Genomic DNA, 18,044 nt, shown 5'->3' with positions numbered 1-18,044 from the left:
TCGCAAAGGATGATTAGTGACATCACCAGCTAAGATCGGAGCAATGTATACATTCACAAACAAGGACTAAAAGAATATCAGTTGACTTTAGGCCTACCTGGTAGAATTATGCAAAACTAGTCAATTGCATGACTCGTAACCACAAGTACCTGTTAACAAAGGTACTTTAAATGCAAACTTTTTCCCCTCAAAATATGCTAGTGTAGGACGGGATATTCACTCGTTTATTTGCAATTAGGGCACTCCAAACTAGTGTAGGGATATGAACTGATTTATTTGCAATTTCGGCTTTCCAAACTCCATGAAGTTGAGGGTAAGAAACCCGAAAAAGTTTGTGGCCACGACCATTCACAAAATGGTTCGTGAACGAAATCTAATTAAGGTTTACGTATCCAAAACTATGTTTTTACTGTTGATTCAATTTCTCTGCGGAAGTTTATCATCTAGGCTCTATAAGGTAACAATATGTTTTTCATTTGAAACTTTTCAAAGATTTTGACTGATTTGATGCATTTTTGGCAGCTTTATGTGAAGTTAGGGTTAGCAGAGAAATGGTCAAATTGCAGCACAGTACTAAGGCTGTTGGGCCTACAGAGATACGGGTAGTTATAACAGGCTAAGTTTGTTACCACGCCTCAAACAGTTTAGGCCCTAGCGTGTGATATGCTATATTATTAGCCTACTATCACTCGATAGTACTGCTATATAGTACTACTATCACTGGATACTACATATAGGTGACATCTATAGGTAGAAAACTTAAGACTGAGGCTTATACTCCTGTACTACTTCTAGCTTAGGAAGCAGTTAGGCTACAGCCTATAGGTTGAAATAATTCTGAGGTATTTGCCAGTAGTGCCCTCAGTTGTATCTCAAATCTTTGTAATGAAAAAGAGTCGAGCCCATGTTTTGGTCAAAGTAGACATAGCCTAGACTACGTCAGACCCCAATGAGTGAGTTAATGAGCTCAGAGAGCAGTTTTCTTGTAGCCTGCCCCCCCCCTAAAAAGACGTAAGACATTTTGCGAAACTGCTTGCGACCTAGCTACCCCTCTGGTCTAAATGTTTGTAAATGCCAAAGAAGGCGTGTCCAGCCACCATGACGCGGTAAGGTTAATCTTACAACATTTATCTTTGTAATAAAGCAGTAAAAAGTTCTATTTTTGTGATAAATCTCCAATGAATTTTGCCCCTTTTTTCATGGCTAGTTACAGGAGAAAAATGCACATTTTTAGGTAAAATTGGCTATAGTCTAGATGATGCTTTTTCAGCAATACCAAATTAGCACTAGTTTTTTTTCAACTGTCATCTAATTAATTTACGGCAAAACACAGTGTTATGAAATACAATGTTAGGACTTTGTATTGGCTCTGCGTATACATGTGTTAGGTTTAAACATAGTCTTCTGGCACTCATGGCACTCCTTACATATACACCCAGTACAGTGTATGTACTGTACACCCTGTACATACATATGTATGTACTGGTTGAAATTCATTTTATAAGTCTTCTAATTAAATGAATTCAACCAGGGGCAGACAAGTACATTGCAAATAGTTTTTTTTTTTATATATATGAAATTAAAAACTGCACAGTATTGAATTAAATGACCTTGCAGTACAGTACGATACCCAGGCTCAAAACACATGGAAAATCAACACAGGCAAAAACGTGTTTTTGTAAAAATCCCAAACTTTGAGGATTTTTCATTTCAAAAAAGGCAAAACACCCTCCTGATTTTTTGTACAAACAGTGTTGTACTATATCTCTTCTAGAAAAAAAAATTATCAGATTTTTTCACAATATTGAGAACAGCTAGAACCCTGAAATTTGGCGGGGTAAGAACTTTATACTTAAAAATAAAGTATAAAACCCTGACAGCTCTAACATGGTTACTTTGGTAAAAAAAAATGGCATCAAAACCCCTAACCTCATGCTGAATCGCAGCATGAAATAGCAACTTTAGAGTTGCACAACTTGCAAACATATTATAGGAAAGCATTGTAATCATTATTTTGTAATGTTTGTACTAGACATTAATAACCTCTGAAAGAATCAAGTACCCTGATGCGATGGTTTAGGAGCAATTCATCACTAAAAATAGCACATTTTTTAGTGAAAAGTACAACAATCGAATATTTTGACATTTTTAAGTTGACCTAACTCTACAAGACAATATTTTTGTAGCCTATTTTTTTCCCTGTTCTTTGAGATAGGCTCTATAGGCATCTGTAATAGAAAGGTAGTAGGATGTCTAATTGCTGAGAAATGAGACCAAAATAAATATTTTGTAAAAATATATATACTAACACAAAAATTATATTTGTCTATGCCAAGAATAGTTTTATTCTCTACGAGAAAAATATATATATATATATATATATATATATATATTCTCTAAAAAAAATATACCTTTCAGTGAAAATGCGCCCTGCACCACTGCCGTAACAGTTTACCTGCCTTAGAAATTTGAATAGGCCCTCGCGATAGATCGCAGGAAATTTGAGCTGTGCAAGTGACCAATATAATGAGTAAGCTGGTCACTGAAGTTACTGAACAACAAAACATCTCAGTTGGCGCTTACAGAGCACCGTACTTTGTTTAACATATATATTTTTCTTACAGAATATATTGTTTGCACAGAATAGAACTTTGTTGTTAGAGAATGTATATTTTTTCTTACAAAGATTACACATTTATTTTTGCACACACAATATTTTTTCTATAGAATATATATCTTTTCTGTCACAGAATTTATATATTTTATTAGAGAAAAAAATCGTGAACAGAATTGACATACTTTTTGAATAGGATATTAAATTTCTTTAAAAAATATTATTTTTCTCTCAGAGAATAAATATATTCTTGACAGAGAAAAGATATTTTTTTGTAATAGAGAATATATATTTTTGACAGACTCTTTAGTGTAAGAGAATACTTATTTGTTATTAAGAAAATACTTTCTGTACGCCTGGAGAATATATAAATATATACTTTAAGAGAATATATATAATTTTCAGGGAATATATATGTATATACATATATATAAATATGTCTAAATTTTATTTTTGAAGTAAACCATGTATGTTTTTCGCAAATACAGCGTATATATTAACTCCGTAACTGCATAATATCATGGTAATTGCGGACTGTTTCCAGGCCCGTGGGGTAATTTCAGGTTCTACTATATATTCTACCATTCTTGGGTTGTGTGGGAGTTGCCTTAGGCTAGCGTAACATGCAGCACAAGAACTACTGGTCACAGTGCTCACATTTAACTTTATTTTCTTGGTATTTAATCTTCATAGTAATTTATATGGTTTCCTTAGGTACAGTTGAATACCATAACTTAAGGGGTATAATACTTTACAGATCATTTTGAATGGTAGATTCACAGTGGAAAGTGAATCCACGTGAAGGAAATAACATTATGGGAGACCACCCTCTTATTTAGTTTAAAATGGAGGCTCCCTCGTATCGTTAGTGAGCCTCATTCCAGTGTATCTATTTAGGGATTCTATTAGTAGTAGACTGTGAACTATTCGTATAATTGAAGTGTAGGCCTACTGTTGCTATACTTCACTGTGTTGCAATCACACGCATGTCTTCTTTGAGTTAATATTCTCTTGCTTCTTAACAAGGGATGTATTTTATCAGCAGTCTTGTTACATATGCTGTTAATAGACACATATTACCTTCATGATTGCTGATTTAGTCTTAAAGGGATAGTATGTTTATAGTTGAAAATATTAACATTCTCTTTGAACCAACTTCATTTATCTGCAGTACTTGCACCATGCATTGTATCAGTCGTGTATTACGCTTTTATTGGTAACAATGTAAAGCAATATAGTACATCACGCCTTTAAGCAGTATATGTTTCGTAGTTGAAGTAGTATATAGTCAACGTTATTTTGTTTAGGATTAAGTTGTTGTTATAGGTAGACATGCTGATGACGTAATGGTCTCAACTTCTTGTACTTTAAATATTCTGCATTGGATTATTATCACTGCTCATTGAATTATTATTACATAATGAAGTCCATTGCATGATTGCTATTGAAATTGGTGTTAGGTGATGATAATATTGTTCCTAGGATTTGTAGATATTGTATAGTTATTTTATTATTGTTTATATTCTTTTCTTTACAGTCAGACATAAAGTCCAGTGACTATCCATAGCCACTGCCCTCTTGATGTTGTTTTTGACTTGATCTCGATGTCCGTTTGTAGTTGCAGGTTTAAATAGATGACGCCACCGAAAAGAATGTGGTAAAAATATAAAATATTGCTTCTTTGCATTTTGTCCACCACATCCTTACAGTTATATTGTTTTGAATCATTTCGGGAAATAATTAAGATGTAGCCAACCGTTGGTTATATCAAGTTCAGTTCGATACATCCTTTCTGACAATTCTCCAGTTTTTTAAAATAAAACTATTCCCGATGAAAAATAATTAGCGAGTATCATACATTAAAGCATAATAAATAGGTATAATTTATGGTATCTCGAATGAAAATATAGTCACATGTTCAATTCCATGGTAAAGATCAATGTCGTTATACCACTGAAACAGAGGATGATATTTGGTTTGGTATCGAGAAATCTGGAAACTTTAAGGGCTTTATAAAGTGACTCAACAACATCCTGCTTATGGAATTAGTTTATTGAGCATGCAAGTTGGGACGTTAATGTAACAATGATCAAGGATGGAAGTGGCTCAGGGATGCGGGGGGCTTGGGCACGATAACATCTTTCAACTTCGTTTAGTAAATTTTCTCGTAAAACATTTTCCGTTCATTCCGTAAGCAGTTACCTTGCTGTCACAAACATACTCTTCATACCCACTCACTCATAAAGTCCTTGTCAGTTTTTCTACGTGAGATTGTTCTGTTACGTACTTTGTGTAAAACAGACAACGAAATTCAATATTAATTCTTCGTCAAACCTGACTTATGAATATTCAATAAATCATGAATATTAGCATTCATCATCTATATCCAAACGTTGTCGTGGAGCTTAATCTCTCACCTTTCTTATCTTTAAATCGAAAACGATAAGTTAACGCAGATAGGAAAAATCGTGTCTGTATAATATAGATTAAAAGTAAGTCGAATAGGATGTGACTTATTTAAGTTAAAAGAATTAAATTTATTAATAGACAACAGCAATTTCTTTCACTAAGGGTTAAACTGTTCAGTACCTTTTACTCGTACGAAACTTTGCAGAAATACACGAATTAAAATTATTCAAAAATGCAAATGTTTCATCCCAATGTTCGTTAACAAAGAAATATTTACTTATTACAGAAAAGTAATATTAAATACACAATGGTAGCAGTAGGCCATCGAAAGTAATGCTACTGATATTCTGACAGGGTAGCAACATAGACTACTAGATTACAAACAGTTGCTCCGAGATGAGAGGCTTGCCATATCAATGTGTCATATATAAAGTGCAGATGGACTATACCTCGTTAACACTGCACGTCTGCGAAATTGCTCCAGTATTCTGCCCCAAAACCGTATGGCAAACAGCTTGCTTCACATCTACAACCATCCAAACATACTTAAATAGAATAAATCAGTCATGCCAAACTATTCAAATCAATGTGCTAAAATTATTACTTTTCGCCTCGCAACCCCATCGTGATCCAAGTGTATTGAAGCTTCTTCTTGCCTCGAGAGTATAAAGCATATATAATATATTGGTTAAAGTGCATTGAATGAGATACAATAAGAGAACATTACTTAATACGGTGATTAGGTCATTTTTTGAGTACAAAAAAATGTAATTTGTATTCATTTTTTTCCCCTCCATTTATTGATAACTTCAGTCAAATTAACAGACTTCATATTTTCATACTATAGATGCTTCAGATTAAATAAACGTCATAACAAAATAACAGTTGTTCTAATAAACAGCACAATTGATCGAACGAGATTAATGGAAAAGAGAATCACATGTCCTACAGGCTTGTTTAAGCTGCATAAAGTTAACCTTACTTTTACTACGATATCGATGTTGTGTGTACTTTTTTACACTTATTGTAAACTTAAATTTATAGAAGAAATCCTCTACAACAGGAATACATTTATTCAATTTACATTGAAAGATGAAATGCTTCATATATAAAATAAGAAAATTGTATGGGTGAGCTATATCAACACCGAAACCAAGAAGGATATCCTTCTTGGAGAAGAAGAATTGCTTATTTAATAGCATAGCCTCAACCCCTAAAATAAAGGTGGATGTCACACTACACTCCCAGAACAGATGTTCTATACTTTCAATATGCGTATCGCAAAAGGTACAGTTTGGAGAGTCGGATTTTCCGATGGTATGAAGAAGTTTATTGGTCCCAATTATTCTATGTAAAACTCTAAACTGAAAATATTGGATTTTTGATTCGGAAACTGTTGCCCAAGGAATACTGTAGAATCTATTCCAATCTTCAGTCGTCAAGTTGTTGAACACATTAGCCCATTTACGGCTGGCGGTAGGTAACTGAGCGACTTTATCTAAATATCGGGAATAAACACACTGGGAAGTAGAGTTGGAATGTAAGACCTTATCCAGCCAAATCTCATTACAATTGGGGAAATTACAATTCTGAACATAATCTCGACGCCACTCCAAAGGAATCGCATTAATTAAACCGGTATAGATAGTGAAAGGAAACATTGGAAGATTAAATTTAGTACGAAAAAAGTGAAAGGTTAAGGGTCTCCCGTTTTCGCCGTAAAGATCTCTCACATACTTGACATTAGCTTCATATAAAAACTTATAGAACACAATTTGGTTGTTGATACGAATGTAAGAATTATTCCATAAAAATTGATTACCGTAGTTATCAGTTGGATTATTAAAAGATATTTCACACCAAGCCTTAATTATCTGACTTACGAAATTATTTGGAATGCTTATATCTCTTTTGTTGCAGTTACACTGAAACAGAAACTGCTTGCCAAGTTTGTAAAGCTCCAAATCAAAGAAAATTTTCCAGGGACCGTGAATATCGTTACAGTAACGTTTGATCCATGTGCACTTAAGGCTATTGATGAAGCTATTAATATGAATGACCTTTAGCCCCCCATCTGCTAAACGATTTATCATTGACGATCTCTTTACTTTATCAGAACTACCTCCCCAAATGAAATCGAAAATAATGCTCTCGAGCTCTTTAATAAATCCAATTGGAGGGTTTGGCAAAACCAAGAAAAGGAAAACCAGTTGAGAAAGAGCAAACGTTTTGACAATAATATTTCGACCAATCGGGGTCAGGTCTCTACCAGACCATACCCGGAGGCACTTTTTCAATCTAGACAATTTAGGTTGGTAATTCAAACGAAAGAGATCGTTTCTATTTTGAGTAAAAGAAACACCCAACATAGTAACAGGACCAGTTGTGACATTCAAAGCTAGATCATTAATACAAGTAGGGAGATTATTAATAAACGAACCCAAAGGCATTATATTACACTTAGAAATATTGATAGCAAGCCCAGAGGCTAATCTAAAATCGTCCAGAACACTGGTGGTTTCCTCAAAGGAATCCCTACTACCATCGAGAAAAAACGTAGTGTCGTCTGCGTATTGTGATAATTTAATTACATTATTCCCTACCCTAATACCTTTGATGTTAACGTTTGAAATAACCTTTAAAGCAAGCACTTCCACACAAAGTATAAAGAGATAAGGACTCAAAGGACATCCCTGTCTAACACCCCTCTGGATGTTGAAGAAACCCGTTGAAAAGCCATTATCACACACACATGCATTTCCCCTCTTATAAAACACATTAATCCACTCTCTAAGGCTATTACCAAAGCTAAAGAACGACAGGGTGTAATCAATGAAATTCCATTCCAACTTATCAAAGGCCTTTTCAAAGTCTATAAGAAAGAGTAAGCCAGGAATGTTGTGATTTGACGCATAATCAATAAGATCTAACACAAAACGGATGTTTTCGCCAATGAACTTGCCTTTCATAAACCCAGTTTGATTTGGTCCTATGATTTTATGGATAACACATTTAAGCAGCAATTGCTTTAGCCCCGATCTTATAGTCAGTGTTTAAAAGTGTGATTGGGCGATAATTTTTAAGCAGCGTTGAGTCTTTTCCTGGCTTCAGTATGACAGTTATAATACCCCTAGATTGTTCTGCCGTTAAAGCACCCTCCTGAAAACCAGAGTTAAGAGAGTTAATAACCACTTGTCCAATAATATGCCAGAACTTTTTATAAAAATTGGCAGTTAGGCCGTCGCTCCCAGGAGCCTTATCATTCTTCATTGAAGAAAGAGCACTAAAACATTCTTCTAAATCTAAAGGTCCATCGCAAGAACTCGAATCATCTAGGGTCAGCTGGGGGTGATCTAGTTCATTAAAGAAGCTAGAGGGGGAGCAATGGTTAGAAGTATATAATGTCTTATAAAAATCTTTGATATTGATTAGAATATCAGTACTCTCAGAATAACTTTGGCCGTTTTCTCCAATGATCTTACGAATTGTATTATTACTCCTATTTCTCTTTTCTAGATTAAGAAAATACCTTGTATTTTTTTCCCCTTCCTCTACCCATCTTGCACGAGATCTAATAATAGTTCCTTTCAACTTATAATCGTAGAAGGTTAAAAGCTCGGTTTGAGCATTTCTTAGCTTTGCCCGGATATTAGGACATTCATTCTGGAATAGCTGACATTCAAGATCGGATATTTTAGAAAGTAGATCAGTTTCCTTAAGCCTACGCTCTTTGGCCTTATCTTTGGAATACTTCATACTAACCGAACGTATTTTAAATTTAAGCAGTTCCCACTGAATAGTAGAATTAGTATTATTATTTGAGGACAGTTCTGTACTAATCAATTTCGTTATTAGTTCCACAAATACCACATAGTCCAATAAGGAATTGTTGAATTTCCAATAACCTGGCCCTCTCTTAGCAGAATGGATGCTAAACTTGAGATGTACAAACGAATGATCAGACTGAATACCAGGGGAGATTCTGACATTACTAGTTGAGTTAGCAAGGTTACGAGAAACCAGGAAAAAATCAAGTCTACAATGGATACCATGAGTTACATTAGAACTCCAAGTGAAGTGCTTCGAGAGCGGGTTCCTTTCTCTCCAAATGTCAATCAAGTCGTGAAATGTCATCATGGAGATACATTGGTCACGTGCTTTAAAATTATCCTATGCTGACCTCCCTTCTTATCCAGGTCTATGTTAAAAACGAAATTAAAATCCCCTCCTACTATAATAGAATCCCCCTGGAAATACTGCAAAGTATTAGAAATCTCTGAGAAAAAATCAGGACTATCAGGATTTGGACCATATAAGCAGACAATGGAAAGTACTTTCTCTTCCAGGATAATGTCCAAGATAATATATCTACCATAATTATGAATACTTTCTTTTACAATGTTGCCATCAAAGCTATGATTAAATAAAATGCAGACTCCACAACTGTTTGTGGTACCATGTGAAAAAACAATTCCCCCCCCCCCCCATTCCCTACTCCAATATCCCACATCATTTAAGCAACTATGCGTTTCCTGTATAAGGCAAACATCGACTTTACACCTATGTAAATAAGAGAACAACTGTCTACGTTTTCTGGATTGCCTTAGCCCTCTTGCATTAAACGAAATGAAACTTATCTCACCGGCCATGATATTGCAAGAGGGATCCGAACAAAATAGACTTGCAAAAGCTAACGATTTGAGACTCAGGCATATCCAATAAACGCAATATAAGTGAAGCAGTATGACATATATACATAATTACAATTGTAAGCATCATTATCAAGGAGGATAGGAAAAAAGTAAGAAAAATTAAAGTCAATCCAACGGGAAAACTAGACCCAAAACATGGTCTACTGTAATAGTAGACGTCCCGTGTCCAGGGTCCCATCGAAAAAGGGCCACAAAAATACAAACATGTGACCAACATTGAAAAAACGAACGTTAGGGCAGCACATCCGGTTCTGGACTAATGACCTTTAACAACAATAATCCTCACAAAAAACAAGGCAGAAGAGCACATAATAGATAGAGCACCATAGATCCAGATCCTTAATTTAACAATAGCCTCCTACTTCCAGGATGATAAAAACAATGAAATATTTCTCACAAAAAATCGAGGCAGAAGAGCACAAAGTATATACAGAGCTAGGTCCAGATCCATAATCGATCAATCGCCTCTTACTTCCAGGCTGGATGAAAACAATGAAAATGAAAATATTCCTCGCATAGAATCCAACGATATGGAAAAGGAAATGTGTAAATGAGAGTAAGGGCTTCTGTAACTGACCACTTTGGTCTTATCTATGAGGCAGAGAAAGAATAAGCTTGGCCGTTCTCCTTCCTCCACATTCCTCGCTGGAAACGTAGTTTGGTCCCACTCTTGTACAAATCTGATACCTCCTTGGCCCATCTCCTCTTTTCCTTAAGGTCAGTCAAGGTAAGATCGTCAGTGATGAAATAATCGGAACCTTTTAGCTTTTCTCTAGCGTACTTCATGGCAAAGAGCTTATCTTGAAAAAACGAAAGTTTAACAAGAATGTGCCTGCTTCTTCCCTGTAAAGCTTTTCCATCTCTATGGGCTCTCTCCATTTGGCCTCTTGAATGCCCACTTTTTTCAGAACTTCTTTGGTGATTTCCAGGCAGTCTTCACTCGGTTGTGTTTTGTAACTCACGATCCGCAAGTTATTTTTCCGGAGAAAACGTTCGTTCTTGTTAAGCAATGATGAGTGCAAATCGAGTGAATTCTCAAGGCTTGTTACCCGGTTTCCTAAATCTGCACACAGTCTGTTCAGTTTGGAATTCTCTGACTTTAGTTTATTGATTTCTTCGGAATGTAACTTTAATTCACGTTCAAAGTTCTTTTTGAGCTTGAGTAGCTCTGAAGACATTCCATGAATTGCCTTTTCCACTGCATTCTCCAGTCTCTGTGTGAGGTCTAGATTTGATTCTTCTTGAATATCGGTTACCTCTGAGTCCGACAGACTCTCGTGTAACTCGTCCTCGTGTTCTTCTCCTATGGCTGACATAGCTTGGCTAATCAACGGTTGGGAACGTGATTCTATGGCCTGTTTTTTCTTCTTACCTAGGCTACCGACTGGTCTACCACGGGTCTTGCTCATTTTGTGCGATTGATAATCAAAAAACTCGAAAGCTGAGGATTAACTTGGATAAAAAAAAACGATAAATCCAGAGGCCGAAATCAGCGTGACTAGGTGGCTGCCATAACAGGCTCGTTCATCAATGTAATTTGTATTCAAACCAATTGAAGAAATAAACTGTACATATATATATATATATATATATATATATATATATATATATATATATATATATATATATATATATATATATATATATATATATATACATTAAAAAAAAAACGATCGTTGTTCCCATTTCGGACAATGCTTCTAATTCCCTATCTTGAGATGTTAATTGCAACTTTATTTTTACCCCTAATTATTTCAATCACGTCATTCATCATCTTTACCAAAAAAGCAATGATATTGTGTACAACAGATGTGTTTTTTTATTTTTTATTATTTACGTGATATGGTGAATGGAAGTTAAATCACTGCCAAACCCGCACTACGGATTGAAAACGATCCCTTCAGAGAACAAAACTATAACAAACATCAGGACGACCGGAACATTCACCCAGCAGATCCTACAAACAACACACACGGCCGGTCGGCACAGAAGTAGACAACACCTTACAATTACACTATTTATATATCTTAAGCGAGTGCAGACTGTTGATATCAAGAAAGCAGAAACTACAATAATAGGTCATTTTTGTTTGATTAGTATACCATTTTATTTATTCAATATTACACCATAAAGCATTTTACGGGAAAGGAAGGAAAAAACGTTTTTTGTTGTTTGTACCGTATATTTGAAAGAGAATAAGTATGAAAAATCAGACTATATAAAAAACATTGGATATAAATGATAATGAAATCAATATTAAATTAACAACTAGGCTACAGTATATATTAAATGAATGTATATTATCAATACCAGGAAAGCAAATTACTGGTGACATTTGATTAACGAACCATTTTGCTTATTCAATATTACTTCCTAAAGTATATAATATAAGCATTGATCTCATTAGATACACCAGATTATGCAATAATCGGTTTGAATTAAAGTTTGATTAAATGTATTGATTTTTTGATCAATATTTGTATTAACTTTATTTCATCGTTTTATATCTTTTCCATGAAGGTGGTAGATAATATCACATTTTCATGGGAAACTTCAAATATTTCTTTATGTTATTTTACATCGTCGCTAAATTTACATAATTATTGGTTGTTTGTTAGCACATTATGTTCACCATAGTAAACCTTCCTTCCTCCCTGAATTGAATTAAAGTCATTGGTTGGTATTCCTATCAGCTTTTCTTTCCTATTGTTTGACTTCTCTAGTTCTCTTTCGTGAAAATGCATTCGACAAACCTTACAATTACAAGTAGAAAAAAAGAAAGCTAAACATGATATAGCATAACGATTGAGTTAATACTTTTGTATGATGGCATTTAGGTCACCTCGCCTCAAAATCAAACCGTGGAATTATTTACATGGTATCGATATCTACCTGTTACGACTATTGATCTAGGCAAATAATGCAGAATTGCTAAGTCAATCTTGTCAATATTTAGCAATTGATTACGAATGATTGCATCTTCAAAATGCGGACTATATCGATATTATTAAGCAATGTTGTAAAATGCTTCACACCTATTCTTTGTACACGATAAACAATTTACTTTCGATGGTAACGTTGATTAATTTGATTAAAGTACATCATACATAATTTAGGGATATTCCTCAAAACGTAATGAAAATCCAAACGCAAATCATAAAAGTACAATTGAAAAAAAAAACTAAACATGACGTAGCATATCGATTGAGTTCATACTTTTGTATGATGGCATTTTGGTCATCCCTCCTCAAAATCAAACGTGGAATTATTTACATGGTATCGATATCTACCCGTTACGACTATGTATGTCATAATGATTTCAGTAAAGGCTCATGAAATGAAAAGATCGGCGTGAATAAAATATACAATTTATCTTTCAAAAATAAAAATGAAAAGCAACAAGAACTATGAGAGTTGCTACCTGTAATCTTCAGAAAAAAAATGTTCACTTATAAGTAAACATGTAAAAGCTCTTTCATACCACATACAAATTAGCAACCCAAGAATCTTTACTTAACTAATCTGGATGTATCAGACTGTATACTTTACAATTTAGTAGTTTTAATCTTAAAGACAAGATAATAAGAAATTTTGTTGACTAAGCCCATCACTTCAAAGTATGGTTTATACCAAGTGATAGTCTAATCATTTCATTTATTTCGTCTATATGCTTACAATAATACGTAGAACAGTATAAACAGGACACTAGACTAAAAAAGGAAATATAATCGAGGTAGCGACCATATGAAAATAACAAAAGTGAAAATAAATTAGAGAAAAATAAAAAAGAAAGAAAGTTGTGTAGTCAGTGTAAACGAGAGAATTATTCTCTAGACCATGAACGTTTCTATGTCTCTTGTGAAGGGTATCCGGACCCATTGCTGAGAGGGTAGATAGGTCGTTTAATCTGCTGAATCCAGACATATATCGTAGAATTGAACTTGTTTAGATAGAATTGATTTCCATGATCATTATGAAAACTACTATTTCATTTGTGATGTTGCTAAGCAATATTTCTGGTTCATTCTTCCATCAGCAATGTACCCAAGTATCAAGAGTTTTATGATAGAGTTTAACGATCGCTACAGTTGCAATTTTGTACATACTCTTGATTACATCGTCGGAGATAATTTTACATCCAGTATCGGTACCCGGAAGGTTTACGAACGTAATTATGATTTTGCTATTACATCTCACTTGGTTTATTCACTTTCTTCAGAAACTAGTCTCGCCATCTGCCTTTCTGTAATGTCTGCATAGAAATAACAATAATATCATTTCAAACCAATCAAACATTTAAAAAAAAACACAAGGTACATTTCAGATATGATATTATAAAATCGCTTCATTTAAAACAAATTAATTGTACACTTGTTTTTCCCAGATGTTTTGAAATCAAATATGATTTGCGCATTTTTTGTTGTCGTCACAGAATAAAGACAAAAGCAACTAAGACACTCACATCCCTTTCAGTCCCCTTCCCTCTTGCCCTCGTTATTCTCCTCACCAGAAACAAATACACAACAAAAACAAATATTCGCAGCAAAACCCACCGAACTACATCCCCAAAAATACAATCGACAATAGTGTTTCGAGTGACACAATATACCACGGAATATTCTTCGTAACACGCAGGGTAATCTATGGTTACTAATGGTGTCAGAAAAATCCTCAATAGTGTCATATACATGTTGTTATTTTCAGCTTTGTTTTTGAACATAGATCTGACTTTAGAAGTAGCGCCATAAATGTTCCGCGATCGAATATTTTATAATCCCAACCCTTAAGTCAAGTTCTTACTTCTTGTGTGACCAAATAACAATATGTAAAATTAATATTTTAAATGTAATGTTAACACATTTTAAGTATTAGTAAACGACACATGATACCATTAAGGGTCTAAATATGCACTTACCTCCATTTTTTCCCCAAAACTTTTCTCACCTGTATAATGAAAAATACACATGACGCATTAAATTGCTGATCATTTTTATGTTACTTTGATTTTTTTATAGTGAAAACTTAATAACATATGACACTGATAAATAATTCTTAAAAACTTACAGGAATTTTAAATTTTATTATACTTGCATTTCATATATTACCATACCATACCGTACACCCGCTATTATTGTCACTATTTAATATGTCTGGTATAGTGCAATGCTTAATGGGCCGAATTTGTCGTAAAAAGAGAACAAAACATTTTTATAAGTTGGCTTATTCACTATCCGGTCCTTTTAATCTGTGGAAGGTTTTTTAACCAATGGTATTTAATATTAATGATGACTACGACGATGATAATGATAAAGTTTTGTTTCTGATTTAGAATGTCGTAAACGGATGACAAGCCCCCACATCTTTAAAATGTAAGATTTCCCCGACAACTATCAGTGATGCTATCCCATCCCCATATTGACGCTCCTATTGATATAGTTAAAATATTACTCAAATATCAAGAGCAACAACAAAAGTAACAAAAGTAATTTAGTACTTACATAAGTATTGATGTTATACTGATAAATATTAATGAATGGAGAAAGGTGTCTAATTTCATGAGGTAAGAACGTTTTGTTACGTTCCAATACCTATTTTTTTTTTTAATATTTGAAATGTTCGGTGCTTTATATAGACAATATTCACCAAAAAGGAAATCGTGTAAATGTTAATTACAGAAGACCCTTCAATAATTGATGTTGACTATGAATTGTATTGAAAGCTTCAAGAAGCTTTAAAGGGATTTAATGCTCGTGCACAAAGAAACGTCTGTGGCCGGTATTCTGACCTAAATCGAACGAGGTGTAACAGCACTGTTAGATACCACTATCGATCTCCGTTAATACAACAGTGTATACAGCAGTGCTAGTTGCAGAACGCATAACAGAACTAAAATACTATATTGCAATTAGCAGCCACCTGGGCGTGTTATATCGCAAATCACAGTTTTATTGAACAACATTGTAGAATGTTTCTGCAATTGCACGTCAGATAATTTCTACCGTACCTATCCTGACGTTCTATTTATACACCGAGCGAATTCATACTTGGGTAGTACAAGCTTACAGCGTAATTACACACATAGCTTGCTAGTTAATTAGGCACTAGTGTACAGTCAATACACACGGTTACTGTCAATACACACGACACAGAGTACATAACTTTGATGGACATATCAGGTCCAGCTTATGACAACAAGGTGTCACGTTTCATTACTGTCTGCATACTTGTGTAGCGACCAAAACAAATCTTCACTTGCAGGCAATGGGAAGTTACCATTTTTAGAGGGCGGTTTGGGCGAGTTTTCTTACCCTTTAAATCTTATGAATGGATTGAATAATTTGATAGCATCAACTGAAGGTTGTAAAAGCTGTATGCTTCGAAATTAGGTAGGGGCCGGGACCTTAACCATGGGAATAGCGGCGAAAAAATGATTGTATAAATTGAAAAAGGGGTGGGTGCTGCCATGGTAATGAAGCCAACGCCCGTGGCCCTTTGTCCGAAATCACAAATTATATTTAGAAGTGAAATGGTGTATCTAATGTATATTTATGCATTACGCTAGGTTTATATAAGCATCCTTAAACACATGACAGTGTTTAAAGAAATGATAAATCAAGCCAAAATTCCAACTGATATAGATTGGAAATGAAACTTTATAGCAGAACCAGTGACGAATTATGGATTTTGTTTTTAAAAGGCGCGACCGTTCAGGTGTAGGCCTAATTGATACCGACTCTCATGTTGGGGGCTTAGGCCAGGACCCCTCCTCCGGAACAAGTAAACATTACGTCGGGTGATGCATTTCGAACCATGTTTACACTATATGTTGTGTCTATATAAGTATCTCTAAATTCAAGATTGTGACGTTATAAATTCAACTTTCTCGGACTGACTTAGGTAGCACTTGAATCTATTAGAGATGAACCGGAGGGAAATTGAAGGGTTTCATGAAAGTAGGAGATGTGTCATGGGTTTATTACAGCCGAGTTCCATCTGGTGGGTCGTTTTCGAAATTAAAAGTCAAATGGTGCATTCCGAGGCATATGTGCACTATAAATATGGTCATTATAAGTAATTGCATACAAAATGTTGTGCTAATAAATATTTTGTAGAAGATGAAAAGCCCATGGGGGTGAGGGCGTGGTTGACCCTCGTAGTCAGAGTTCTAATACTTCCCCAGTAGTAGTAATTTCAGTATAGTGCATTATTATTACACTTGGTATTTGACATCTCACAAAACACTTGCAATCTTCGCATATCATGTATATCGCGCTGAACCAACACAGCATCAGTATCCTCACGTCCCGTCCTCTGTTCCAAGTCAGAGCTTAATTCAACTTACACCTTCATACACACACACACTCGGATAGGATCTCAGACAAACGGGATGTTATAATGCTTAATATATGTTATTGACCACTATTCAAAAGCGCCCTTAAAAATATGTGACAAAGCAATAACACAAATAGCTACGATGATCAATTTCGATATTATTGACGATATCATATTATTAGTTTATCAACAACGTATATTCACACAGTGTGTCAATGTCAGTTTCAATTGTGTATTCATTGCACAGATCTTCATGATATATTGATTCAAATTTTCAAGCCATCAATGTATCTACGAGACTAATAAACGAACATAGCTAGTTGTAAACTAGTTCCCATCAACATAATTTGTCTTCCGGAAATGATTGAATGAATGATTTATTGTTTCTTTGCAAAGTATAGTTGTTTGTTCATTTGTTTTAGATTATGTGTTTGTTGTTTGTTTGTTTGTTTGTTCAACTATATTTCAACCATCAACGTTATAAACATTTTACATAATTCAAGTATATACATACAAAGTCTATGGTTGTGGGGATCCCCGAAAGCTCATAAGAACTTGTAAATGAGGTATCCCCAAAATAAAAACTTACAAAGTAAAACAAAGGTACAAAGTACGACCAAAAAAAATGTTACAAGAAAAATGAATAATAATAATAAAAAGAAAAAGTGGGGGGGGGAGAAGAAGAAGAAAAAAACTTTAACAAAGACGTGGCCCGAATTTTAGACTAAATCATAAAATTCTATTCGAAAGAAGGTAACGCTTTAAAATACGTTGAATGAGGATAGATTATTAATTGAATGCAATGCAGTTGGTACGGAATTCCAATAAGAAATAGCAGAGTATTTGGCATAATGTTGACTACTTGAAAGAGAATAATGGGCAACGGAAAGTAAATTTGCATTGCGGGTATTGTAAGTATGAAAACAATTATTTGATACAAAAAAAAAATAGGAAAAGATCCTTGGTAGATTGTCGTG

This window comes from Apostichopus japonicus, chromosome 7, assembly GCF_037975245.1.
Source record: "Apostichopus japonicus isolate 1M-3 chromosome 7, ASM3797524v1, whole genome shotgun sequence".
Taxonomy (NCBI): Eukaryota; Metazoa; Echinodermata; class Holothuroidea; order Aspidochirotida; family Stichopodidae; genus Apostichopus; species Apostichopus japonicus.
Note: the sequence above shows the minus strand (reverse complement) of the source record.